The sequence below is a fragment of the Delphinus delphis genome, chromosome 14, assembly GCF_949987515.2.
Source record: "Delphinus delphis chromosome 14, mDelDel1.2, whole genome shotgun sequence".
NCBI classification, from domain to species: domain Eukaryota; kingdom Metazoa; phylum Chordata; class Mammalia; order Artiodactyla; family Delphinidae; genus Delphinus; species Delphinus delphis.
This window is the reverse complement of record NC_082696.1, coordinates 12,687,850-12,715,063: the sequence shown is the minus strand read 5'-3', so window position 1 is coordinate 12,715,063 and position 27,214 is coordinate 12,687,850. Positions and strand designations below refer to the sequence as shown.

Genomic DNA, 27,214 nt, shown 5'->3' with positions numbered 1-27,214 from the left:
TTCCTGCTATCCTCAGCATCTTTCTCATCCTACTTCTCTCACAAGCCACAGGCACATAAGAAGAAACCTAATTAGCTATTATATGGTGAGCAGAGGCCTGACTTTGGAGTCAGTAAATTGAGGTTCATATCATGGGTCTACCACCTACTGGTTGTAATAGGACTTAAGTGAGCTCAGACAAATAAAACACTTAACAGATACTGAACAAACATTTTTTCCTCTCCCAAGTCTTTAGGAAGTTCCTTGGGGGTTAAATCACAGACCCATGTCTTGGAAAATCTCAGTTCCATAATCAATTCCCAGGAGTTTTTTCTATAAAGGAAAGACAGCAGAGGAAAATGACACTTTTAAGGATGTAGAATGAATGCCACTTTAAAACACCAAGAATTTTACAGGAAATGTAATCATTGTTCCACTTAATGTTCCATTAAGACATTCTAAAAATGTCTTAATCTTTACTTTATGAATAAAATTTAACTGAACCATAGGAGGCTAGACTGCTTATCATAGACAGAGCTCCAATCTTCCATCTACACTGGTGTCTCTGATGGAGAATTACAATCCACAAGATTAAACATAAAAGAGTCAGTTATTGGGAGATGAGTAAAAATGGGTTTTAAAAATACAATCTTAATTTTTAGAGTCACCTAGCTCTGAAATCAGCACCATGGGTGCTCTTCATCTGTGTTTCTTTCCCTTATCGCCAAATAGGGTGCAACTTGCACTCTTTCTTCAGAAATATTAAACTGTGAAACTTCCAACCTTAGCCCTGTCCTGTCTTCTCTCTCCTGCATGAGTCAACTTATCCAAACTCTTCACCTGAAGTGCTTTCTTCTTATGAAACTCAGAACTCAATTCGAAAGGGCACTTCCTTCTTTAAAAATTATACATGTTTTTTTCACTCAACTTATCTCTCTTTTGATGTGTTATTTAATTACCGAATGGTGGTTTCACCAATCCTATCTCAAAGAGAATGTAAAGAACTTGAAAAGAGACTGGGTACGTTAACTTTTTCTACAATGCACAATGCTCCTTGTGAACTCTCAGTTAGCATTATACAAAAGTATAGTGTTTAGGGCTTCCCTGGTGGCGCAGTGGTTGGGAGTCCACCTGCTGACGCAGGGGACACGGGTTCATTCCCCGGTCTGGGAGGATCCCACATGCCGCGGAGCGGCTGTGCCCGTGAGCCATGGCCGCTGAGCCTACGCTCCGCAACGGGAGAGGCTGCAACAGTGAGAGGCCCACGTACTGCAAAAAAAAAAAAAAAAGTATAGTGTTTAAAATTTATTTTATTGAAGTATGGTTGATTTACAATGTTGTGTTGATTTCTGCTCTAGAGCAAAGTGATTCAGTTATACATATATATTGATACCCTCTTTCTCACATGCTTTTCCATTATTGTTTATCCCAGGATATTGAATATAGTTCCCTGTGCTCTACAGTAGGATCTTGTTATTCTACAGATAATAGTTTGCATCTGCCAATCCCAAACTCCCAAGCCATCCCTCCCCCACCCACACTAAAAGTATAGTTTTAAAAAACGATGTTAGGCTCCAGCAGTTTCTCTTTTAGATATATACTCAAAAGAAGTGAAAACAGGTACTCAAATAAATACATGTACATGCGTGTTCATAGCAGTATTATTCACAATAGTCAAAAGGTGGAAACAGTCCAAGTGCCCATCAACAGAGGAACAGATAAATAAATGGTGGTCTATCCATACAATGGAGTGTTATTCAGCCATAAAAACAAATGAAGTACTGATACATACTGTAATGTGGAGGAACCTCGAGAACATTATGCAAAGGGAAAGAAGCTAGACACAAACCATCACATACTGCATGCTTCATTTACAGGAAATATCCAGAATAGGTAAATTTATAGACAGAACACAGATTAGTGGCTGCCAGGGGCTGGGGTGGGGGTAGGGAATAGGGAGCCACTGCTTAAAGGGTATGGGTTTTCCTTTGGGTGGATGAAAATGCTTTGGAACTAAACAGAGATAGTGGTTGCACAATACTGTGAGTGTACTAAATACCACTGAATTGTTCATTAAGGAATGGACAATCTCATGTAAATTTCACCTTGATTAAAACAACCCTATGATAGGCTAGGGTATTTTAGTGTAAATTCCTGTAATTATTTTAGAAAGAATAAAACAATTTATATTCACCATTTGTTTCTACTTCCTCCCCTCATTCATTTCTATGCCCACAATTCCACAGAAGGGGTAGTTACCATGAACCCCAGTGATTTTCATGTTGCTAAATCCCACTACCCTATTTAGCCCTCATTTAATTGAAGTCTAGGAACGGACACTCCAGCCCACTTCCTCCCTCTTGAAATGCCTCTTAACAACACATTCCTGCTTCCCCCTTTCTCCTCTAACTACTCCTTGCTTTCTTTCACAGGGTCTTCTTCCCCCTGTCTGTTTCTTAAATGTCAGTATTTCCCAGATTTCTAACCACAGACCTACTCTCTTCTCATTCCAGTACTCTCCACAGGGATCATACACACACCCATGACTGCATGTATAACCATTGTACACACATATCCAAAACCTATACTTCAAACTCGTTTCAATCCTGGTGCTTCTGTCCCAAGATACAACTGCCTAGTGTACCTATTCAATGGGTGTTCCACAGACCCCATATTTGTGCCCCCCCATCCCAAATTCATATGTTGAAGCCCTAAACCCTAAAGTGATGGTATTTGGAGGTGGGACCGTTGGGAGGTAATTAGGTTTATTAATTTATTTTATTTTTGCTGTGTTGGGTCTTCGTTTCTGTGTCAAGGCTTTCTCTAGTTGTGGCAAGTGAGGGCCACTCTTCATCGCGGTGCGGAGACCTCTCACTGTCGTGGCCTCTCGTTGCGGAGCACAGGCTCCAGACACGCAGGCTCAGTAGTTGTGGCTCACGAACCCAGTTGCTCTGCAGCATGTGGGATCCTCCCAGACCAGGGCTCGAACCCGTGTCCCCTGCATTAGCAGGCAGATTCTCAACCACTGCGCCACCAGGGAAGCCCGGTAATTAGGTTTAGATGAGGTCATAAGGGTGAAGCCCTTACTAATCCTACGATGGGATTAGTGCCTTTATAAGAAGAGGAAGAGACCAGTGGTTCCCCCTCTTCTCCCTACTCCTCCTCCATCTAAGGATATGGCAAGAAAGCAGCTGTCTGCCAACCAGAATGAAGCCCCTCAGCAGACATGGAATCTGCCAGAACTTGATCTTGGACATCCCAGCCTCCAGAACTGGGAGGAACAAATAGTTGTTGTTGGAGGCACCCAGACTATGGTATTTTGTTATGTGACAGCAGAAACTAAGACTCTCCCCAAGAGTGGAAAATCCACAACCAAACTCATCATTTTACTCCATGAAATGCCTGTTCCTCTTTCTCCTGTGTTCTCCTCTTCAGTGAAAGATACCACTTTCTATCCAGTTGTCCAAAAAAAAAAAAAAAAAAAAAAAAAAAACGGAAATATGGAAGACACCCTTGATGCTTCAATCTCCTTCTCAGCTTCTGTGCAAATAACCACTAAGTTGTATGATTGCTGCATCTGCCACAGCTCTTTAATGCATCCCTTATCCACCACCTCCTTCAGACCACCATTAACTTTCACCTGAATTACTGCAAAAGTCTTCTAAACCATTATCCCTCTCTCTAGTTCTGTCCTTTCCTCTGATTTAGTGTCCAAATCACAGTCACAGCAAATCTTCACTCCATGAACTTCTTCTTTCATTAAAATCCTGTACGGTTTCCAATTGCTCTTAGACCAAGTCTAAGAGGCTTAGCAGAGTATAAAAGGTGCTTCATGATCAAGCCCTGCTTAATAATACAATTTCATTTCCTCCAGGGTCCCTACCCCTTATTCAACCAAAATAAACAAAAAAATTAAAACACAGAGAATAATACTTCCATTGAGCTGAATTACAATTAGCACCCAATTTATAGCATTATTAGTCTCTAGACAATTTTTTTTCAGTACAAGAAGCCCATATTAAATGATAACAACACAAAAGTCAATCAACAAAAAACTAAATACAGATATATGTAAAAGATAAATTGTAAGTCTTCATTTGGGTGGATTCCTTTCCTGCAAAATGGAGACGGCTGAGATTCCTTCAAACAAGAGCCAAAATGAATATGAGTAAAAGATGCTTTAGTATTTCCCCAGTAATGTTTCCTTTATGAGCAAAGGCATTTTTCATTGTACCTAAGACATTCAAGGTGTATTCAAAATCACAACTGTGTCAAAAATTGTCTTTGCTTATTTGACTTGCAAAAAATGCCTCAAAAATGACAATCACAGTGGGAAAATCCTAAGGAAATGACAGTTTTCTCCTCTTCTTCCTCCTTTCCCTCCTCCACCCCCTCAGATCCCTTGTTCCTTATTGTATTAATTAAATAACTTTCTCAAATGGCATCCTTTCTCTTCAATCATTCCTAAATTTCTGAAAAGTTACTTGAAATTTCTGCATCGGTACCTGCAATTTTTTCTCTGGATTCTAATGTAATAAAAATCTTGTTCTCTTACCAGAAGTATCAAACCATCCTTTGGTCACTGTGCAAACTTGCCTTACCAAATCTAGTCTTAAATTCTGAAACAAGACACTGCTCTCTACTTTGTGACGTGATGTTCTACAATCTTAAATGTGTTCCTCCTCATGTACCCATCCATCCACTTTACCCAGCAACTCTGATTTTGTTCAACTCAGTGAAGTTTCATCTGTAGTTGGTGTATTATGCATTAAACACACATGTTTATCAAAACTGTTTGTGGTTATACATTCATTTATTCAATGAATATTTATTGAGTACCATTTCTTTGTGTCAGGTACTGTGTCAGATACCGTGTCAGATATTTGGGCTTTATCAGTGGACAAAACAGACAGAGATCTCTACTTTCAAGGAGAAAAGAGACAATAGCTCAACAAATGAACACATAAATTACATAGCACACGGTAGGCAATAATTGCTATGAAGAAAAGTAAAGGTGATCTGGGTAAAGGGGTTCTGACTGCAAGCAGGGCAGGATGCCTTCTGCTCCTAGGCTTATAATGCCCTTCCTCATTCACTCCCCTAGATATGTCTCCACAAATCAACTTCGGTGTGACCTTCTCCAAAACTTTTTCCTGCTCCTCCAAGCCTGGAATTGTGCCCTCTTCTTTGCACCTCAACCTCAGCAGTGGACTTTGCTTACCATACTTCTCTTAACTGTATTTAGTTATCTAGGTATTCCTCTGGTTCTCCAACAGATGGTGAGCACTTTGGAGGAAACAATTTTGTGTTTATCGTTATATCATTAATTCTTGGGACAAGGTACGTGTTCAACACATGCAAAATAAAGAAATGAGTTTTGTGAATGAGTGAATGACAGAAACATGGTCTTTTTCCTCTGACAATAAAGAAAGTGCTAAAATGAGATGCAGAAGCCACTTTGGAAAAACACTGGGCAGTTTCTAAAAAATATAAACATACAATTGCCATACAACCCAGTGATTCCATTCCTAGGTACCTACCCAAGAGAAATGAAAGCATATGCCCAGGCAAAGATTTGCATGCAAATATTCATAGCAGTACTATTCATAATAGCCAAAAATGGGAAACAATCTAAATATCCATCAACTAGTAAATAGTGTGGTATATTCATACAATGGAATACTGTTCAGTGAACAACTGACACGTGCTAAAACATGGAAGGGTCTTGAAAACATAATGCTAGGTGAAAGACAGACACAAGAAATCATGTAATACTGTATGATTCCTTTATATAAAATGTAGAGAAAAGGCAGATCTACAGAGACAGAAAATAGAATAGTGGCTCCCTGGAGTTGGGGGTGGAAATGGAGATTCACTGTAAATCGGCATAAAGGATTTTATAGATATGATTAAAATGATTTAAAGCTGATGTATTATGATGGCTCACCACTCAGTAAATTTACCAGAAATTACTGAATTCTAAATTTGAATAGGGTAATTTTATGGTATGTAAAACATATTTCAATAAAGCTGTTTTTAAAAACATGAGATGCAGGAAAAGTTTGGGGAGTAAAAAACAATGAATGAAATCCCTCCTGTTTGGCTATCAGTAAGACTTAAATGAAGGTAAAATATGAGGTCTCTGACGATCCCGCTGATGACTCAGTATGATTTGTTCAAACTTTAGACACAAAAGTAGGTTAATATTTCTTACTTGCTTCAATTTTGGACTACAGGAATTTTAGAGTCAAAATATTTTACATAGAATTTGCCACACTCAGACATATTTTTAAAAATTAATTAAGATAGGACATCAAATTTTAATATTTAAATGCAAAGTGTTCATTGCCATCAGTAAAGTTTGGCTTTTCATACTACAAACCTTGCAAAATAGATAAAATCACTTCTTAAGGGACTACATATGTCAGAAAGGTAGAGACGAGACCTAGAAAAATAAGAATGATATATATATTCCAGAGGATAAGTAGGTCAAAGAAGACCAAACCAGAAGCAAATGAAGTATAATACAGGAAATTATTATGTATTTCATGGTGAAAAACAAAAAGTATAACTATCTCTCTATTCTCAGTGGAACTCTATTTCCTTGATTCTGAGAAATCTGATTTTTTACATTTCAATAGTTCTGAAATCAAGAGGCACGTTAGAATCTATATGAATTTTCATTGTATCATTTCCCCCAAAACCCTGTTATTAAATAAAGTATGTGTTTAAGTGAATAGAATCTTAAGTTCAAGGGAAAAATTAGAAAACAAAATATAGATTTCTTTGTAATATGCTTTTGCATTTATGTGTGAATATGGATTTGACAGTTTTGGAATTACTTTAAATAAATTTAAGGGAAGTTACCCAATGAATATCAGAATTAGGAGCTTTGCAAAGCTCCAGTTCTCCATATAAATCCGTGGTTTGCTCAGTTCTGCCCTGAAACCCCCAGTATGTTGGAAACGAGCAAAATCTAAACTCTAAGCAGAGCTGTCCATTCTCATGTCACTCTGGAACAGTTGTCACTAAATTCTAATGGCCTATAATTTTCTTTTTTTGCAGTGTTTTTGTCTGGTTTTGGTATCAGGGTTTGGCCTTATAGAATGAGTTAGGATATTCCCTCCTCTTCAATTTTTTGGAATAGTTTAGAAGGATTAATTCTTCTTTAAATGTTTGGCAGAATACCCCTGTGAAGCCATCTGGTCCTGGAGTTTTGTCTGTTGGAAGTTTTTTGATCACTGATTCAATTTCAATACCAGGAATTGGTCTATTCAGATTTTCTATTCCTTCCTAATTCAATCTTGGAAGATTGTATGTTTCTAGGAATTAATCATTTCTTCTAGATTGTCCAATTTGTTGGCATGTAACTGTTTGTGGTATTCACTTATGATTGTATTTCTATGACATTGGTTATAACTTCTCCTCTTTCATTTCTAATTTTGTTTATTTGGGCCCACTCTCTTTTTTTTCTTAATGAGTCTGGCTAAAGGTTTATCAATTTTATCAATATCTTCTAAAGATACAACTCAGTTTCTTTCAATGATCTTTTCTACTGTTTTTTTAGTCTCTATTTCCTCTCTAATCTTTATTATTTCCTTCCTTCTGATGACTTTGGGTTTTGTTTGTTCTTCTTTTTCTAATTCCTTTAGATGGGAAGTTAGGTTGTTTATTTGAGATTTTTCTTCTTTTTGAGGTAGGCTTACATTGCTAAAAACATCTCTTAGAACTTCTTTTGCTGCATCCCATATATTTTGAAAAGTTGTGTTTCTATTTTTATTTGTCTCAAGGTATTTTCTGATTTCCTCTTTGATTTCTTCATTAACCCATTGGGCTTTTTTTAGTAGCATGTTGTTTAGTCTGCATGTGTTTGTGGTTTTTCCAGTTTTATTCCTATAATTGATTTCTAGTTTCATACCATTGTGGTCAGAAAAAATATTTGAAATAATTTCAATCTTTTTAAATTTATTGAAACTTGTTTTGTGGTTTAGCACGTGATCTATCCTGGACAAAGTTTCACGTGTATTTGAAAAGAATGTGTATTCTGCTGATTTTGGAAAGAAGGTTCTGTGAATATCTATTAAGTCTATCTGATCTAATGTGTCTTTTAAGGTCACTGCTTTCTTACTGATTTTCTGTCTGGATGATCTGTCCATTGATATAAGTGGGCTGTTAAAGTCCCCTTGCATTATTATATTAGTGTCAATTTCTCCCTTTATATCTGTTAATGTTTGCTTTCTATATTTAGGTCCTCCTGTATTAGCTGCATAAATGTTTACAAATGTTATAACCTCTTCTTGGATTGACCTGTTTATCAATACATGTCCTTCTTTGTCTTTTGTTATAGATTTTGTTTTAAAGTCGCCTTTGTCTGATATGGGTATTGCTACCCAGTTTTCTTGTCCATCAACAGATGAATGGATAAAGAAGATGTGGTATATATATATGTGTGTGTGTGTGTGTATATATATATATACACACACACACACAATGGAATGTTGTATATATTGTGTATATACATGTATATACGATGGAATATTACCCAGCCATAAAAAATAATTAAATTTTGCTATTTGCAACAACATGGATGGACCTGGAGGGTATTATGCTTAGTGACTTAAGTAAGACAGGGAGAGACAAATACTGTATGTTTTCACTTATATGTGGAATCTAAAAAATAAAACAAATGAACAAACATAGCAAGGCAGAAACAGACTCACATATACAGAGAACAAACTGGTGGTTGCCAGTGGAAAGAGGGGTGGGGGAAGGAGCAAAATGGGTGAGGGGGATTAAGAAGTACAAACTACCTGGTATAAAATAGATAAATTACAGGGATATATTGTACAGCACAGGGAATATAGCCAATATTTTATAACAACTTTCTATGGAGTATAATCTATAAAAATATCAAATTACTAAACCATACACCTGAAATTAATATAATGTTATAAATCAACTGTAGTTTAATAAAAATGAAAAATAAATAAATAAGTAAATTCTATTGGTACACAGACTCATGACACTAAAGAAATTTGAATTATATCCTCTAAAATACAAGGTAAAAATAAACTGAGGTGAAAGAAAAGGTGAAATCAATTTTTAAAGTTCTAGCTCTACGGAGAAACAGTCATTCTCATTACACTGTTAGTGGTAATGCAAAATGAAACCCCATAGAAGGAAACTGAGCAGTAACTAACAAAAATGCATTTACCCTTTGACCCAGAAATTCCACTTCTGAGATCTGTCCTAAATATAAATATGTTAAATGGCATATGTATTGCAACATTATTTGCAAGAACAAAAGACTGTAAAGAATTCAAATGTCTATGATCAGGGGACATTTCAATAAACTATGGCATCTACATATAATGAATAACTATGAAAAATGACATATATACATATAATCTCCAGGACAAAGCAAGAGAAAAAGTAGGGTACAGTACAATAGATACAGTATGCTAATTTCATGTAAGAAAAGAGAGATAGGATACCCCTCAGTATACATACTTGCCTATATTTGTAAAAAGAAACAGTAGAAAAAAATTTTTTAAACAAAAATAAAAGGAGGGAGGAAAGTGGGTAGAGGAATGGGATGAAAGCGAGGCTTACCTGGTTGTAATTTGTAAATAGTTTTGACTTTGGAATTGAGTAAATGATTTCTAGTAAAAAAATAAATAAACCAAAAACAAACAAAAAAGAAGCAGTTCCAAAAATTTAAAACAAGTAGAAACAAATGAACCTAACTGAACACAAACACGGTGACATAACCCCACACAAATAATAATAGAGCACAGAATTTGGCTATACATATTTAGTGGAATACAGTCTAAGAACGTTTAGTAGTGACATTGTTACTATTTTTAGATAGTTTTAGTAGTGTTTCTTCCTCTCAAAAAATTGCATGAAATCTAAAGCTTCCCTCCTTCTCTTCAGATGACAGATTATGTGATGCTGCTTTGTTCTGATAAGCAACTCGACTCCCTCTTCCTTTCAGTAAAGGAACTAGGAAGATTATACACCAAGGCAATCTCCATTTTACGAGTATTACCTGGGCCTGCAGGCAGAGAGCCGAGTGTATTAGCACTGGGCTATGACAAGCACTGCAAGGGAAGAAGAAAAAATAATTTTTTGTTTTGTTTTGTTTTGTTTTTAGATATCAGAAGCAGGCCTGGCAGTGAGAATCCTTGAAACCCTTTTAAGAAATATAATAATTATAATAATCTTGAGTAATATCTAATAAAACCTTAACATTTACTGAGTGCTAAGCATATGCCATCTAGGTACTATTAGCCTTTAGAGGACAATTAATCATATTCAAGTGCCAGAATTTAAGAAACGGATCAGTTTTTAACCTAGACATCAAACTAGATTGGCATTACACAATAGGAAAGTTATGTGATGTCATTAAAGTGACAAAACTCAGAGCAGAAGCCAGAACTCAGTTAAATAATTCTAGACAAAAATTTCTTCAGTCTCAGACAAGAGCTGAAATAAAAGAGAATCTGCAGTTGACGGATTGCATGGAAGGAAGAATCCTGGATTTGAATCAGAGTATCTTGAAGCAAGATTTTTAGGCCGAGCAACTTAACCCCTCAGGTCAGCACCACATGGTGGATCTAACCAGAGTCTTCAGGCTAACTAGAGTTAACATGAATCTATGTAATACTGTAAAACTGTCAGGGCAATACATAATTTAAGATTTTATTATTAATGATAAGAATTGGGAAAAGGCATGGAAAGGAAATAAGAGGAGGAATGACCCAAAAAGGCAAAGGTGAAGTAAAATAAGTTTTTCACTCTGTCCACTGTCAGCCGAGCCCTCTGAGTAGCTCTTTCTGTGTCTAAGCTCCCTGTTTCCTCTGCGTCAGATTAATTGCTGTACAAAATATTTTAAATTCTTTGGAGAACAATAATGTTAGCAAGCTCTCTGTATCCTTCATACATTATCTGGGTTATGCTTTTATTAAAATGTTATTGCATTGGGGTTTATCTAGCATTACATTATGAATATAATGAGATTTTCACCCAGAAAGTCTTTCTTCTTACAAAGAGACGTTCCACATAGAAAACATTCGGTAAGTGTTCTTGGTTAATAAACAGAAAGACCTGATTTCCTACAGAACCCACAGATTCCTGGCATTCATTATAAAAATGGACTGAAGGTGTTGATGGTGATAATCATGATGGTTCTGAAAGGCTGACGCTTCAGCAAGGGGGGGAGAAAAGAGCTCTGAAGGAAGCAGACCGCTTGCAGCGGACGCTGCCAGCGACCCAGCCACATGGATCACCTGGGGCACACTGGCCAGACTTCACTGCCAGTCCTTGCATCTCTTTGTGGGAGGACTTCTCTGGCTGCCAGATTCCAGTTCCCCACCTGTGCAGAGATGCATTGCCCCCAGGACAAGCCCTCAACCAATGACCGTTGGGACTGGGTATATAAATATTCCAGTGCCCCTGTCCCTTGGGAGGAAAACTCAGAAGTGCATGTTTTTCTCAGGCTCTCGGAGTTCCCCAGCAGAATTAAGTTACCCACAGTCATAATTCGCTTGCTCAAGACAGCTTTTGTTTTTTTTTCTTTTTTCTTTTTTTTTTGCGGTACGTGGGCCTCTCACTGTTGTGGCCTCTCCCGTTGCGGAGCACAGGCTCCGGACGCGCAGGCTTAGCGGCCATAGCTAATGGGCCCAGCCGCTCCGCGGCATGTGGGATCCTCCTGGACCGGGGCACGAACCCATGTCCCCTGCATCAGCAGGCGGACTCTCAACCACTGCGCCACCAGGGAAGCCCTCAAGACAGCTGTATCAGCTAACTTTCCACCCTTTCTCACTTCCTTATTCCCTTTCCAAGTATTTCTGGTATCACCACCCAAATAAATTACTTGAACCCAAATTCTCTTCTCAGGGTCTGCTTCTGGGAAATCTAAATCGAGATGCTATTCCTCTCACTGAAAATGTCCTTACTCGTGGTTCCTGCTCAGGAACAGCCCATCTGCTTGACACCATAATCCCTCTTCATTATTTCCTTTTAAAAATCACCCAAGAATGGGACTACTTCATTATCATATTAGGTCATATTTAAGTGGTGACCAAGAAGTGACTGGCATCTTACTGTATGATTTATAAATCAGCTCCTCTAGCTAGCCATTCTTACTTACATTCTTCCATTCTCTCCCTATGAAATCATATTTTAAATGAAATTAAGTTACTAGTGAACTTTCTGGTAGTCTGACATAAAAGATAGTCATTATCTTCTGAAATATTTTCAGAAACAATTAAGATGGAAATCTTAGCTCAAAACAATCTTGTGTTGTTTTTCTCTGTAATATAATATCCTCACCACAGGGCACAAGCCTTAGTACACGAGGCCATTCGTGATCTGCCCCATGCAGCTTCAACTCTCATCAGTCTTTTAGAAGCCTTAAGACCCTAGAGATGCTATCACGTTCCCCTACGTAGAGTTAGTCTCTTCAGCAACATGGTCAGAAAAAAAAGAAAGAAAGCACTAAAAAGGAAGGAAAAAATTTTAATGAATAGGAAGACATTTGATTAAATTTCGCTATTATAGAATAAATTGTATCTCTTGCTTCCCAGTAAATTTCATCTACCATCCATGGTTAGAGCAGGAGTGAGGGAAGAGTAAATAAAGGAACATCATTTAAGAACACTTGAAATCTGGTGCATTTGCTTTCAATATTAGAAATTCAAGAGAAATAAAAAATAAGGTTAGTTCTTTCAAAATCACAGTTAGTTGAGCCACAACAAAACAACCCCAAATGGGAAAAGATAGTTTTCCAAAGAAGATATATAAGTGACCAAAAGGCACATGAAAAGATGCTCAAGATGATTAATCATTAGGGAAATGCAAATCAAAACCACAGTGAGGGCTTCCCTGGTGGCGCAGTGGGTGGGAATCCGCCTGCCAATGCAGGGGACACGGGTTCGTAACCCAGTCCGGGAAGATCCCACATGCCGCGGAGCGGCTGGGCCCGTGAGCCATGGCCGCTGAGCCTGCATGTCCGGAGTCTGTGCTCCGCAACGGGAGAGGCCACAACAGTGAGAGGCCCGCGTACCGCAAAAAAAAAAAAAAAAAAAAAAAACCACAGTGAGACACCACCTCACACCAACTAGTGTGGCTACTATCCAAAAACAAGAACAAACAAAAAACCAGAAAATAACAAGTGTTGGTGAAGATGTGGAGAAAAGGGAATGCTTGTGCACCAGTTGTGGGAATGTAAAATGGCCACCATAAAAAAAATAGTATGGCAGTTCCTCAAAGAATTAAAAATAGAATTATCATATGATCCAGCAATTCCACTGCTGGATATATAACCAAAAGAATTGAAAGAAGGGTCTCAAAAAGACATTTGTACACACATATTCATGTCAACATTATTCACAATATCCAAAATGTGGATACAACCCAAGTGCCTGTCAACAGATATGAATGGATAAAAAAACATGGTATACACATACAATGGAATATTATTCAGCCTTAAAAAGGAAGGAAATTCTAACACATGCTACAATATGATGCAATGAACCTTGAAGACATTGTGTTTAGTGAAATAAGCCAGTCACAAAAGGACAAATACCTTATGATTCCAGTTATACAGGGGACCGAGAGGAGTCAACCTCGTAAAGACAGAAAGTAGAATGGTAGTTGCCAGGGATGGAGGAAAGAAGGAATGCGGAGTTATTGTTTAGTGAATACAGCGTTGCCATTCTGTAAGATGATAAGACTTCTGGAGATCGTTGCACAATAATGTGAATGTACTTCTTGCCACTGAACTGTATACCCTTCAAAATGGTTAAGATGGGAAATTTCACGTTATGTGCAGTGTACCACAATTTTTCAAAAATAAATTCTAAAAAATGTTAAGTTACTCCTCTGAAAATCTTTATTTGTCAGTAAAGGATGAGAATGCATTTGCCACAGTAAGTTTCCTAAGATTCAAAATAGGAAAATATCAGTGGTTACTATGGTGTTCGTGAGACCACCTCTTTCCCAGGGAACAGCCAGCTATTCATGTTCCTATTTCACAGGTAAGGAAGAAAGCCCAGAGAGGGTTGGGGATTAGCCTAAGTTGTTAAGTGGCTGCAGCGTCACGGTGGGACCCATCGTTCTGATTCTGAACCCAGGGACATCTTCGACTATAGCACGTCATTTCCTTGTGTCCTTATTGAAGACATTGTTTCAAACATGTTTTAAATGCTGACTCCTTTAAAAATATATTTTATTTTTATATATATATATATATATATATATATATATATATATCATTTCCACTGCATAGCTTCCTTTCCAAATGTTCTTGAAACACGTTTTATGGGAAACCAAACACAGCAGCACAATGACAGACGAGTTTATCAGCTAGCTTGTCGGTAGAAGAAGCTGGGCCCTTGGTCCTTAAAAAGCTTGCTCCAGGGGGATGATAAATGTTCACATAATGATTTCTCAGGAAAATCCTCAAATCTAACCCAAAGTTCAGCTCATCCCATGGGGCACTTCTCATTCTATTGCTCCGGAAATGTGCACACAGCCCGTATCACTAAATCACGTATTACCTAAACTCTTCCTCCAGGTTACGAACTACTGTGCTGAAGAATCCCCCAGGGCCTCCTAGTTCACTGTCCAGTTTTATGGCTTAAAATCACCCTTGACACAGGGTCAGTAAGCGTATTTTTAGAATCTCCAGCACACGATAGCCATTGTCACCAAGAAAACAAAACACAAAAACAAACAAACATTTCTGGTGTCTGAAAATCCTTAGCACAATTCTTCTGCATACTAAAATCACAATATTATGTAAGCACATCTCATCTAAAGAATATATATAATTGTCTTTCTTTATATGATTTTATTTTATCACTTTAAGATGCATATGATTTTCTCAAATAACACTCTGAATTACATAGGGACAGCATTCTTGGTCAAAGTGTACTTGTAAGAAAATGGATGCATACAGAGTTACATCACTGACCTAGGATGACACAACTTAGTACGAAAGGGCAGGACTAGAGTCCTGGTGACGTTTGTCCTTCCTACCCATGCTGGCGAAACTCACCTTCCTGCCTGCTTGCTTAAAAGAATAACTGAGTTATACACACACACACCTATCAAGATATTTATACACATATTAGTAATTATATAAACACATATATTAAACATACATAACTATAAATACATACTGCTTTATATTCAATTTAGCATATGTGTGCTTGTATATTCTATTTTCTGTTAGGTATTTTAAGTGATTTTAAAATAACAGGATTTCCGATTTCAAATTCTATGGATTGATAAACTGTGATATATCCATATGTAACACAGCCATTAGAAATGATGTTGTGGATATATATGCGTATTGACATGAAAATATGTTTGTAATATATTGCTTAGTGAGAAAATCAAGTTATAATTTTATTTTTGGAAAACACAGAAAAATGTTTGGAAACAGATACATTAAAATGTTTACAGTGATCGCACCAAGGTGGTGGGATCCTAATTCATTTAAATAAATAAATGATCTTAATTCATTTATTTCTTTCTGTCTGCCTCCATATCTGTCTGATATTTTAAAGCATTTTCTTAATTATTTAAGGCATTTAAAAAAATTATTTAAATTTTCAAGAAGGAAGAAGCTGGATCCTACCAAAAAAAAAGATGAAGTAATTTAAGAGAGAAAGGTTGTGGAAACACCAGAAAAAGCACTATGCACTGCCTACCAGACGAGAGAAGATAATGATGCATCCCCCTGACTGGGCATTTCAGTCACTGCTGTGAGCTAAGAAGACTATCCTCTGATACAGCCCAACCTATGTCATTAACCCTGGCGTCCTCTTCCAAATCAGCAGTGCCCGAGCATACCACAGCCTCATGAGAACAAGACAGCAAATGAAACATTTCACAGCCTTGGTGTTTCACAATTGCTTTTGCAAAGTTTGGGAAGAATTGAAAGGAAAATAATATTGGCAACATAAGCAATTGTTCCCACACTGTGAATTTAGCAACAAGAAGTTATTAATTAAAAAAAAAAAAAAAAAGCCTGCCTCAGCTATTGCCTGCCCTGGTCATAAAGATATGGGTGGGGGACCATTATTTTAGAAATACATTCTGGAACCTACCAAGGAAAATAAATGTTAGGACATGGTGATAACATCATAAACAACAAATAAATTAAGCCAAAACCAAACATACTACAATGAGGTATCACCTCACACTGGTCAGAATAGCTATCATCAAAAAATCTACAAACGATAAATGCTGGAGAGGGTGTGGAGAAAAGGGAACCCTCTTGCACTGTTGGTGAGAACGTAAATTGATACAGCCACTATGGAGAACAGTATGGAGGTTCCTTAAAAAACTAAAAATAGAACTACCATATGACCCAGCAATCCAACTCCGGGACATATACCCAGAGAAAACCATAATTCAAAAAGATACATGCACCTCAATGTTCATTGCAGCACTATTTACAATATCCAGGGCATGGAAGCAACCTAAATGTCCATCAACAGAGGAATGGATAAAGAAGATGTGATACATATAGCCAATGGAATATTATTCAACCCTAAAAAAGGAACGAAATAGTGTCATTTGCAGAGATGTGGATGGACCTAGAGACTGTCATACAGAGTGAAGTAAGTCAGAAAGGGAAAAACAAATATCATATATTAAGGCATATATGTGGAATCTAGAAAAATGGTATAGATGATATTGTTTGCAAAGCAGAAATAGAGACACAGATATAGAGAACAACATAAGGATACCAAGGGAGAAAACGGGAGTGGGGGGGGCAGGTGGGATGAATTGGAAGATCGGGATTGACATATACACACCCCTATGTATAAAATATATAACTAATGAAAACCTACTGTATAGCACAGGGAACTGTACTCGGTGCTCTGTGGTGACCCAAATGGGAAGGAAATCCAAAAAAGAGGGGATATGTATACATATGGATGGTTTTCTTTGTTGTAGAGCAGAAACTGACATGGCAGTGTAAAGCAACTATACTCCAATTTTTAAAAAAAAAACATCCATTTTAAAGATCTTTTCACTCCCCTGAAATTATGAGGGAAATATCAGAATTCAAAAAGTCCTCAATAATTCCTATGTTCAGGTTTTCAAGTGGTACCTAAACTGTCCCATTTACCCCTTTCACCCGTGTGGTCATCTTGAAGTAAACTGCTCACTTACAGCTGCTGAAACATCTTTTGCCCTGTGTGGATCTGTCATCATTTCACTTTCTCATATTCCTTTCCCATACAAACTCTAGAAACACAGGTTGGCAAAGAGTTTATCAGTTTTACTTAATTGGTTTGAATTGTCTTCACTGAAGAAACTTTTCTAAATATTGGAATTTTGTTCGGGATACACACAGAAGCTGGTTGTTAGCCGAAACAATGAATATGGATATCAAACACATTAGAAGCCCATAATTCATAAAGCATCTCATTTTGTAGAACTCTCAGAATATATTAGGTGTTCAAAATGCTTCGATTAATTGATTTATATAATTAGTTGATAATTAAGTAATGTAATAAGCAATTTTCTCAAAAAAGGACTGGTGCCTACCCTGTGCCTACTGGTTCCAGGCTCTAGGGACACAGTTTAAACCTGAGAGGTAAAGAAACGCCCTCAGGTGTTTCCATTATAATGGGAAAAGAAAACAAGAATATAATAAGCTCTGATTGCACTATAAATTCCTACAGATTCTTTTTATTTAATCTACTTTTTTAATTATTAATTTTATTTAGTTTTTGGCTGCATTGGGTCTTAGTTGTTGTGCGCCAGCTTTCTCTAGTTGTGGCGAGCGGGGGCCACTCTTCGTTGAGGTGCGCTGGCTTCTCATTGTGGTGGTCTCTCTTGTTGCAGAGCACGTGCTCTAGGCGCGTGGGCTTCAGTAGTTGTGGCTCAAGGGCTTAGTTGCTCCATGGCATGTGGGATCTTCCCGGAGCAGGGTTCAAACCCGTGTCCCCTGTGTTGGCAGGTGAATTCTTAATCACTGCACTGCCAGGGAAGTCCCAGATTTTTTTTTCAACCTATGCTAAACTTGCTGAGACACTTTTCCCAAAATCTATGCTGATAGGTGATTAATAATGAAAATTAAGAAAAATGTCTCTTTCAAAGGGAGAATTAACCCATTTCTTATTTTTCTTATGCTGAAAAAAAAAAGGTGCTCTATATTTACTGAAACTTCTAGAACAGTTGTCTCATGAAAAGAGAAATTCTGGCTTTCAAGTAACATTTTCCACAGAGGTATATTCAGTTTAATCTAAAAACTGATTAGGTTTTTTCTATAGAGATTCTCATAAAACCGATTCCAAGAAAAATCCCTTCCAAATCTAAGATCCTCCAAAATTCGCATGACCTGCATATACAGCTAAATACTAAAAACATCTGATATAGTCCCGGTTACTTGAATCTGCAGACACGTGGAATCATTCAGATGGTGAGGAGGAAAGACAATCACATTAGGGCAGGCAGGTTGGATTCTCAAAGAACTGAAAAGTCTGCATAATATGTATTAAACTACATAGTAACCCACAAACCTCACCAGTTTACCAAAAGTTTTTTATGAAATAAAGAGTTGGTGATTCACCTTTTCTATAAGAGACCCAGGGCTCCCTTGAACCACTGGGCTCCCTTGAACCACTGATGCAATAGCACAAATGGCATCAATAAATGGTTACTTCACTACTAAAGAACATGGCTTTCTAGTAATTTTATCCAAAGAAAGAGTGTACAAAGCTAAAATAGACCAGAAAAGTCAATGACATTGAATCTAAATGGAACTCCACATTTTTAGCCACGAACTTGTCCTTCCTCAATTTTCATATTATTTTCCCAGTCTCCCCAGGCTCCAAAACTTGGAGTCATTCTTATTTTAGCTTCAAATGTTTTGTGTCCTATATCAAGTGCTCAACATACCTTGCCCTTTCATATTGCGTAGTGTGTCCCAAATTTTCAGTTTCCCCTCTACTTTAGGAGTTCATGTCTCAATACTTGCATTCTGTCACCATCTCTTAACTGACCCTCTGAAAACTCCTTTATTCTCCAATACATCCCCTTTATTACTGCTTGGTTAGTATTTTCACATTCCAATTTCATGAGATCAACTTCAGACTCAAGAATCTGCAGTGGCTCCCTACTGCCTACTGGATCAAATCCACATTCCTGCCCTGTGCATTTGAGACCCCATTTACCAGCCCTGGCTCACCTCTAAATGGAGAAGCCGTGCAGCCCAGGAAATAGTCTGGCTTTGGTGTTGGTGGATCTTGTTTTTAATCCCAGCCCTGCCATATACTCTTTATGCAACTTTGAGCAAATTACTTAAATTCCCTGAGCTTCATTAAACTCCCTTGAAAAATGGGAATAATACAATCTATCTTGCCAGGTTATTATGAGAATTCAATATAATACCTAAAACAATGGGTTGGCACAGCTCATATATATTTTCATTCCTTTGTTCACATTAGTCCCCAGACAGGAATGCCCACATACTACCCTCTAACCTTAAAACAAACAAACAAACAAACAAAAAAAACCTGCCTTCCAAGGCTGATCTTAAAAGAATCTTCTCCATGAAGACTTTCTATATCCACTGCAACCCACAGGAATAATGTTTTTTGATTGGTGAAAATTATGTTTATCTAGTAAAGAAGGCTGGCCTCTTTGACCAAGGAAATGATGCAGCTTTGGAAAATGATAAGAAAAGAAAAAACACACCTTCCTAGGTAGAAAGGAGAAAGAATCTTCCAGGAATAAAAGCTGCTTGGCAGAACTCTCTCACATTCGACCCAAAATATTTTCCTTACCCCTGGAATTTCCAGAATTCATCTGTATTGCTCAATCTCAGAGCCATATTTTTCACCAACTTTTCTCTGATCATGTCACTTACATAGGTCTTTTCCTCTCCACCAGTCTTATAAGTTCTTAAGAGAGAATTGTAGTCTCTCATTTATTTTTAATTCTACGTTTACAACAGTTAGCCCAAATTATTTTTAAGTCCTCGATAAATACTGGTGGAAGGATATGTACGTAGGTGGGTGGGTAGGTGGATGAACGGATGGATGGATGATAAACTTTTCATGTTGGGCTCACTTAAGAAGAGACTTTTAATATCTGTTATCTGTAACTAATATTAAACTGTGCTTTGTAATTAAAGCCTAAATTGTTCAGGCAATGCCTCCAAGTTTATACCAGCATAATGCATTTGTTCCCTTGATGTATTTTGATTGCTCACATGTGCTCTTGGATAAAGTAAGAAAACACACCTCTAAGATGAGTAAATGCTCCTTGAGTAGAAATATTTAAGAACCTCACTGATTTTAAGTGGGTTGTATAACATAATAATATATATGATACTTACTATATGATTGGTCTTGGGTATAAATAAAATCCACAATATATTTCCCAAGGAACTACGCTAAATTTTAATTAAGAATTCTTAGAAAAGAAAAATAAGAAGTTATAGCAAAAGAGGGAAATCTAAAAACTGAAAGATATAAGATAGTTTTAACAAATAAGTAATCACATCTTAAGGACCTATACTGTCACTATTTCGTAGCAACATGCCTGAAGGAAAACAATAATTCAGAACTTTGCTTCTCCTTCTCCAGAGAGAAGATATTGATCCCAAACATCAGTCTCCAGCTGTGCCTGAAATCCAGGTGAAATGCTAGAGTGGAGGGAATTCCCTGGGAAACCTTTCTCTCTTTCAACGTTTCTGCCCCCAGCCTGGTGATCTGGATGAATGAACCCTTGTCTTCAGCCAGAGGCCATGGCTAGAAAGAATCTAATAAAATAAACTCTGATAAGATGTTAGCAAAATGGGAACTGCTGTGTGGGACCTATTTGGGACCGTGGAGCCCTTCTAGCAAATCTCAAATTGGACCTTTTCCTGTATTTTTAAGAATAGACGTGACTATACGTGACTATTTTTAAAAGAGACATAAGTTTTGCTGGAAAATTATTTTCCAGCAAAAGCAGTCCTGGGGCATTCTCTGGCACTGAGAAAAAGCGGCTGTCTGCAATCCAAGAAGAGAGCCCTCACTAGGAATCAACCATGCTGGCACCCTAACCTTGGGACTTCCAAGCCTTCAGAACTGTGAGGGGAAAAAAAACTTATTTAATCCACCCAGTTTACGGTAGATTCTTCTGGCATTCAGATCTTAAAAGGGAGAAGGGGGCTTCCCTGGTGGCGCAGTGGTTGGGAGTCCGCCTGCCAATGCAGGGGGCGCGGGTTCGTGCCCCGGTCCGGGAGGATCCCACGTGCCACAGAGCGGCTGGGCCCGTGAGCCATGGCCGCTGGGCCTGCGCGTCCGGAGCCTGTGCTCCGCGGCGGTCTTGAGCTTCTGTAAGACTCACTGGTTATAACTGTCTCTTGCTGAAAAAGATGATCTTTCACTAGAGAACTGGAAGTATCATCTTCACCTGCTTAATGGGAACAATCCCCAACCCATTTGTTGCCTGAATGTAAAAAACAACAACAAAATAAGATACCTTCCCTCTAACAAGAATTTAGCAAATCATACCAAGGATTGTGCTGTGTGATACGAGGGATCGAAGAAGGAAGACAGTAAGTAGTCCACATAATTTTAAAACAGATTTTTTTCCCCCTCCATATAATTTGAAAGCTCCTTCATTCGACTCTGAGAAAGACAGGGGAGATTGGTTCAAGATGGTGGAGTAGAAGGACGTGCTCTCACTCCCTTTGCAGGAACACGAGAATCACAACTAACTGCTGAACAATCATCGACGGGAAGACACTGGAACTCACCAAAAAGATACTCACATCCAAAGACAAAGGAGGAGCCACAATGAGACGGTAGGAGGGGCACAATCACAATGAAGTCAAGTCCCATAACTGCTGGGTGGGTGACTCACAAACTGGAGAACACTTATACCACAGAGGTCCACCCACTGGGGTGAAGGTTCTGAGCCCCACGTCAGGCTTTCCAATCTGGGGGTCCGGGAACGGGAGGAGGAATTCCTAGAGAATCAGACTTTGAAGGCTAGCGGGATTTGATTGCAGGACTTCGACAGGACTGCAGGAAGCAGAGACTCCATTCTTGGAGGGCACACACAAAGTAGTGTGCTCATCAGGACCCAGGGGAAGGAGCAGCGACCCCAAGGGAGACTGAACCAGACCTGCCTGCTAGTGTTGGAGGGTCTCCTGCAGAGGCAGAGGGTGGATGTGTGTTACTGTGAGGACAAGGACACTGGCAGCAGAAGTTCCAGGAAGTACTCCATGGCATGACCCCTCCCAGACTCTGCCATTAGCCCCACTAAAGAGCCTGGGTAGGCTCCAGTGTTGCGTCGCCTCAGGCCAAACAACCAACAGGGAGGGAACCCAGCCCCACCCATCAGCAGACAAGTGGATTAAAGTTTTACTGAGCTCTGCCCACCAAAGCAACAGCCAGCTCTACCCACCACCAGTCCCTCCCATCAGGAAGCTTGCACAAGCCTCTTAGATAGCCTCATCCACCAGAGGGCAGACAGCAGAAGCAAGAAGAACTACAATCCTGCAGCCTGTGGAAAAAAAACCACATTCACAGAAAGATAGACAAGATGAAAAGGCAGAGGGCTACGTACCAGATGAAGGAATAAGATAAAACCACAGAAAAACAACTAAATGAAGTGGAGATAGGCAACCTTCCAGAAAAATAATTCAGAATAATGATAGTGAAGATGATCCAGGACCTCAGAAAAAGAATGGAGGCAAAGATTGAGAAGTTGCAAGAAATGTTTAACAAAGATCTAGAAGAATTAAAGAACAAACAAACAGAGATGAACAACACAATAACTGAAATGAAAAATACACTAGAAGGAATCAATAGCAGAATAACTGAGGGAGAAGAATGGATACGTGACCTGGAAGACAGAATGGTGGAATTCACTGCTGCGGAACAGAATAAAGAAAAACGAATGAAAGGAAATGAAGACAGCCTAAGAGACCTCTGGGACAACATTAAACGCAACAACATTCACATTCCAGGGATCCCAGAAGGAGAAGAGAAAAAGAAAGGGTCTGAGAAAAAATTTGAAGAGATTATAGTTGAAAACTTCTCTAACATTGTAAAGAAAACAGCCATCCAAGTCCAGGAAGCACAGAGAGTGCCATACAGGAAAAACCCAAGGAGAAACACGCCGAGACACATAGTAATCAAATTAGCAAAAATTAAAGAAAAAGAAAAATTATTGAAAGCAGGAAGGGAAAAACGACAAAAAACATACAAGGGAACTCCCATAAAAGCTGATTTCTCAGCAGAAACTCTACCAGCCAGAAGGGAGTGGCACGATATACTTAAAGTGATGAAAGGGAAGAACCTACAACCAAGATTACTCTACTTGCAAGGATCTCATTCAGATTCGATGGAGAAATCAAAAGCTTTACAGACAAGCGAAGCTAAGAGAATTCAGCACCACCAAACCAGTTCTACAACAAATGCTAAAGGAACTTCTCTAAGTGGGAAACACAAGAGGAGACAAGGACCTACAAAAACAAACCCAAAACAGTTAAGAAAATGGTCATAGGAACATACGTATCGATAATTACCTTAAATGTGAATGCATTAAATGCTCCAACCAAAAGACACAGGCTTGTTGAATGGATACAAAAACAAGATCCATATATATGCTGTGTACAGGAGACCCACTTCAGACCTAGGGACACATACAGACTGAAAGTGAGGGGATGGAAAAAGATATTCCATGCAAATGGAAATCAAAAGTAAGCTGCAGTAGCAATACTCATATCAGATAAAATAGATTTTAAAATAAAGAATGTTACAGTAGACAAGGAAGGACACTACATAATGATCAAGGGATCAACTGAAGAAGAAGATATCACAATTATAAATATATATGCACCCAACATAAGAGCACTTCAATACATAAGACAAGTGCTAACAGCTATAAAAGAGGAAATGGACAGTAACACAATAATAGTGGGGCACCTTAACACCTCACTTACACCAATGGACAGATCATCCAAACAGAAAATTAATGAGGAAAACCAAGCTTTAAATGACACAATAGACCAGATACATTTAATTGATACTTACAGGTCATTCCATCCCAAAACACCAGATTACACTTTTTTCTCAAATGCACACAGAACATTCTCCAGGATAGATCACAAATCTTGATCACAAGATTGTGATCTATCTTGGTTCACAAATCAAGCCTCAGTAAATTTAAGAAAATAGAAATCATATCAAGCATCTTTTCTGACCACAATGCTGTGAGATTAGAAATCAATTACAGGGAAAAAAAAGTACAAAACACATGGAGGCTAAACAATACGTTACTAAATAACCAAGAGATCACTGAAGAAATCAAAGAGGAAATAAAAAAATACCTGGAGACAAATGACAATGAAAACATGACAATCCAAAACCTATGCGATGCAGCGAAAGCAGTTCTAAGAGGGAAGTTTATAGCTATACAAACCTACCTCAAGAAACAAGAAAAATCATAAATAAACAATCTAACCTTACACCAGAAGGAACTAGAGTAAGAAGAACAAACAAAACCCAAAGTTAGCAGAAGGAAAGAAATCATAAAGATCACAGCAGAAATAAATGAAACAGAAACAAAGAAAACAATAGCAAAGATAAAAGTAAAAGCTGGTTCTTTGAGAAGATAAACAAAATTGATAAACCATTAGTCAGACTCATCAAGAAAAAGAGGGAGAGGACTCAAATCAATAAAATTAGAAATGGAAAAGAAGTTACAACAGACACTGCAGAAATACAAAGCATCCTAAGAGACTACTACAAGCAACTCTATGCCAATAAAATGGACAACCTGGAAGAAATGGACAAATTCTTTTCTTTTTTTTGGGGGGGGGGTGGGTGGGGTATGTGGGCCTCTCACTGTTGTGGCCTCTCCCATTGCAGAGCACAGGCTCCGGATGCGCAGGCTCAGCAGCCATGGCTCACGGGCCCAGCAGCTCCACGGCGTGTGGGATCTTCCCAGATCGGGGCACGAACCCGTGTCCCCTGCATCGGCAGGCAGACTCTCAACCACTGCGCCACCAGGGAAGCCCAGAAATGGACAAATTCTTAGAAAGGTATAACCTTCCAAGACTGAACCAGGAAGAAATAGAAAATACGAACAGACCAATCACAAGTAATGAAATTGAAACTGTGATTAAAAATCTTCGAACAAACAAAAGTCCAGGACCAGATGGCTTCACAGGTGAATTCAATCAAACATTTAGAGAAGAGCTAACACCCATCCTTCTCAAACTCTTCCAAAAACTTGCAGAGGAAGGAATACTCCCAAACTCATTCTATGAGGCCACCATCACCCTGACACCAAGACCAGACAAAGATACTACAAAAAAAGACCCAATATCACTGATGAATACAGATGCAAAAATCCTCAACAAAACGTTAGCAAACAGAATCCAACAACACATTAAAAGGATCACACACCATGATCAAGTGGGATTTATCCCAGGAATGCAAGGATTCTTCAATATATGCAAATCAATCAATGTGATAAATCATATTAACACACTGAAGGAGAAAAACCATATGATCATCTCAATAGATGCAGAAAAAGCTTTTGACAAAATTCAACACCCATTTATGATCAAACTCTCCAGAAAGTGGGCATAGAGGGAACCTACCTCAACATAATAAAGGCCATATACAACAAACCCACAGCAAACATCGTTCTCAATGGTGAAAAACTGAAAGCATTTCCTCTAAGATCAGTAACAAGGCAAGGATGTCCACTCTCACCACTCTTATTCAACATAGTTTGGGAAGTCCTAGCCACAGCAATCAGAGAAGAAAAAGAAATAAAAGGAATGCAAATTGGAAAAGAAGAAGTAAAACTGTCACTGTTTGCAGATGACATGATACTATACATACAGAATCCTAAAGATGCCACCAGAAAACTACTAGAGCTAATCAATGAATTTGGTAAAGTAGCAGGATACAAAATTAATGTACAGAAATCTCTTGCATTCCTATATACTAATGATGAAAAATCTGAAAGAGAAATTAAGGAAACGCCCCCATTTACCATTGCAACAAAAAGAATAAAATACCTAGGAATAAACCTACTTAGGGAGCCATAGACCTGTATGCAGAAAACTATAAGATACTGTTGAAAGAAGTTAAAAATGATACCAACAGATGGAGAGATATACCATGTTCTTGGATTGCAAGAATCAATATTGTGAAAATGACTATACTGCCCAAAGCAATTTACAGATTCAATGTAATCTCTATCAAATTACCAATGGAATTTTTTACAGAACTAGAACAAAAAAATCTTAAAATTTGTATGGAGACGCAAAAGACCCTGAATAGCCAAAGCAGGGGGAAAACATAGGAAGAACACTCTGACATAAATCACAGGAAGATCTTTTTTGATCCACCTCCTAGATTAATGGAAATAGAAACAAAAATAAACAAATGGGACCTAATGAAACTTAAAAGCTTTTGCAAAGCAAAGGAAACTACAAACAAGACGAAAAGACAAACTCAGAATGGGAAAAAATTTTTGCAAATGAATCAATGGATAAAGGATTAATCTCCAAAATATATAAACAGCTCATGCAGCTCAATATTAAAAAAACAAACAATCCAGTCCAAAAATGGGCAGAAGACCTAAATAGACATTTCTGCAAAGAAGACATACAGATGGCCAAGAAGCACATGAAAAGCTACTCATCATCACTAATTATTACAGAAATGCAAATCAAAACTACAATGAGGTATCACCTCACACCAGTTAGAATGGGCATCATCAGAAAATCTACAAACAACAAATGCTGGAGAAGGTGTGGAGAAAACGGAACCCTCTTGCACTGTTTTTGGGAATGTAAATTGATACAGCCACTATCAACAGTAGGGAGGTTCCTCAAAAAACTAAAAATAGAACTACCATATGACCCAGCAATCCCACTACTGGGCACATACCCTGAGAAAACCATAATTCAAAAAGACACATGCACCCCAATGTTCACTGCTGCACTATTTACAATAGCCAGGTCATGGAAGCAACCTAAATGCCCATCGACAGACGAATGGGTAAAGAAGATGTGGTACATATATACAACGGAATATTACTCAGCCAAAAAAGGGAACGAAATTGGGTCATTTGTAGAGACTAGATGAATCTAGAGACTGTCATACAGAGTGAAATAAGTCAGAAAGAGAAAAACAAATATCGTATATTAACACGTATATGTGGAACCTAGAAAAACGGT

At 38.1% G+C, this 27,214-nt stretch overlaps 2 protein-coding genes across 2 annotated transcripts in view; one reads left to right on the top strand and one right to left on the bottom strand.

The window, feature by feature from the left end:
- The window catches only part of IPCEF1 (interaction protein for cytohesin exchange factors 1), a 93,905-nt gene that overhangs the window by 48,012 nt on the left and 18,679 nt on the right, over nt 1–27,214 (bottom strand). The gene's annotated exons all lie outside the window — the stretch shown is intronic.
- OPRM1 (opioid receptor mu 1) overlaps nt 1–27,214 on the top strand; it is a 158,449-nt gene that overhangs the window by 127,085 nt on the left and 4,150 nt on the right. The gene's annotated exons all lie outside the window — the stretch shown is intronic.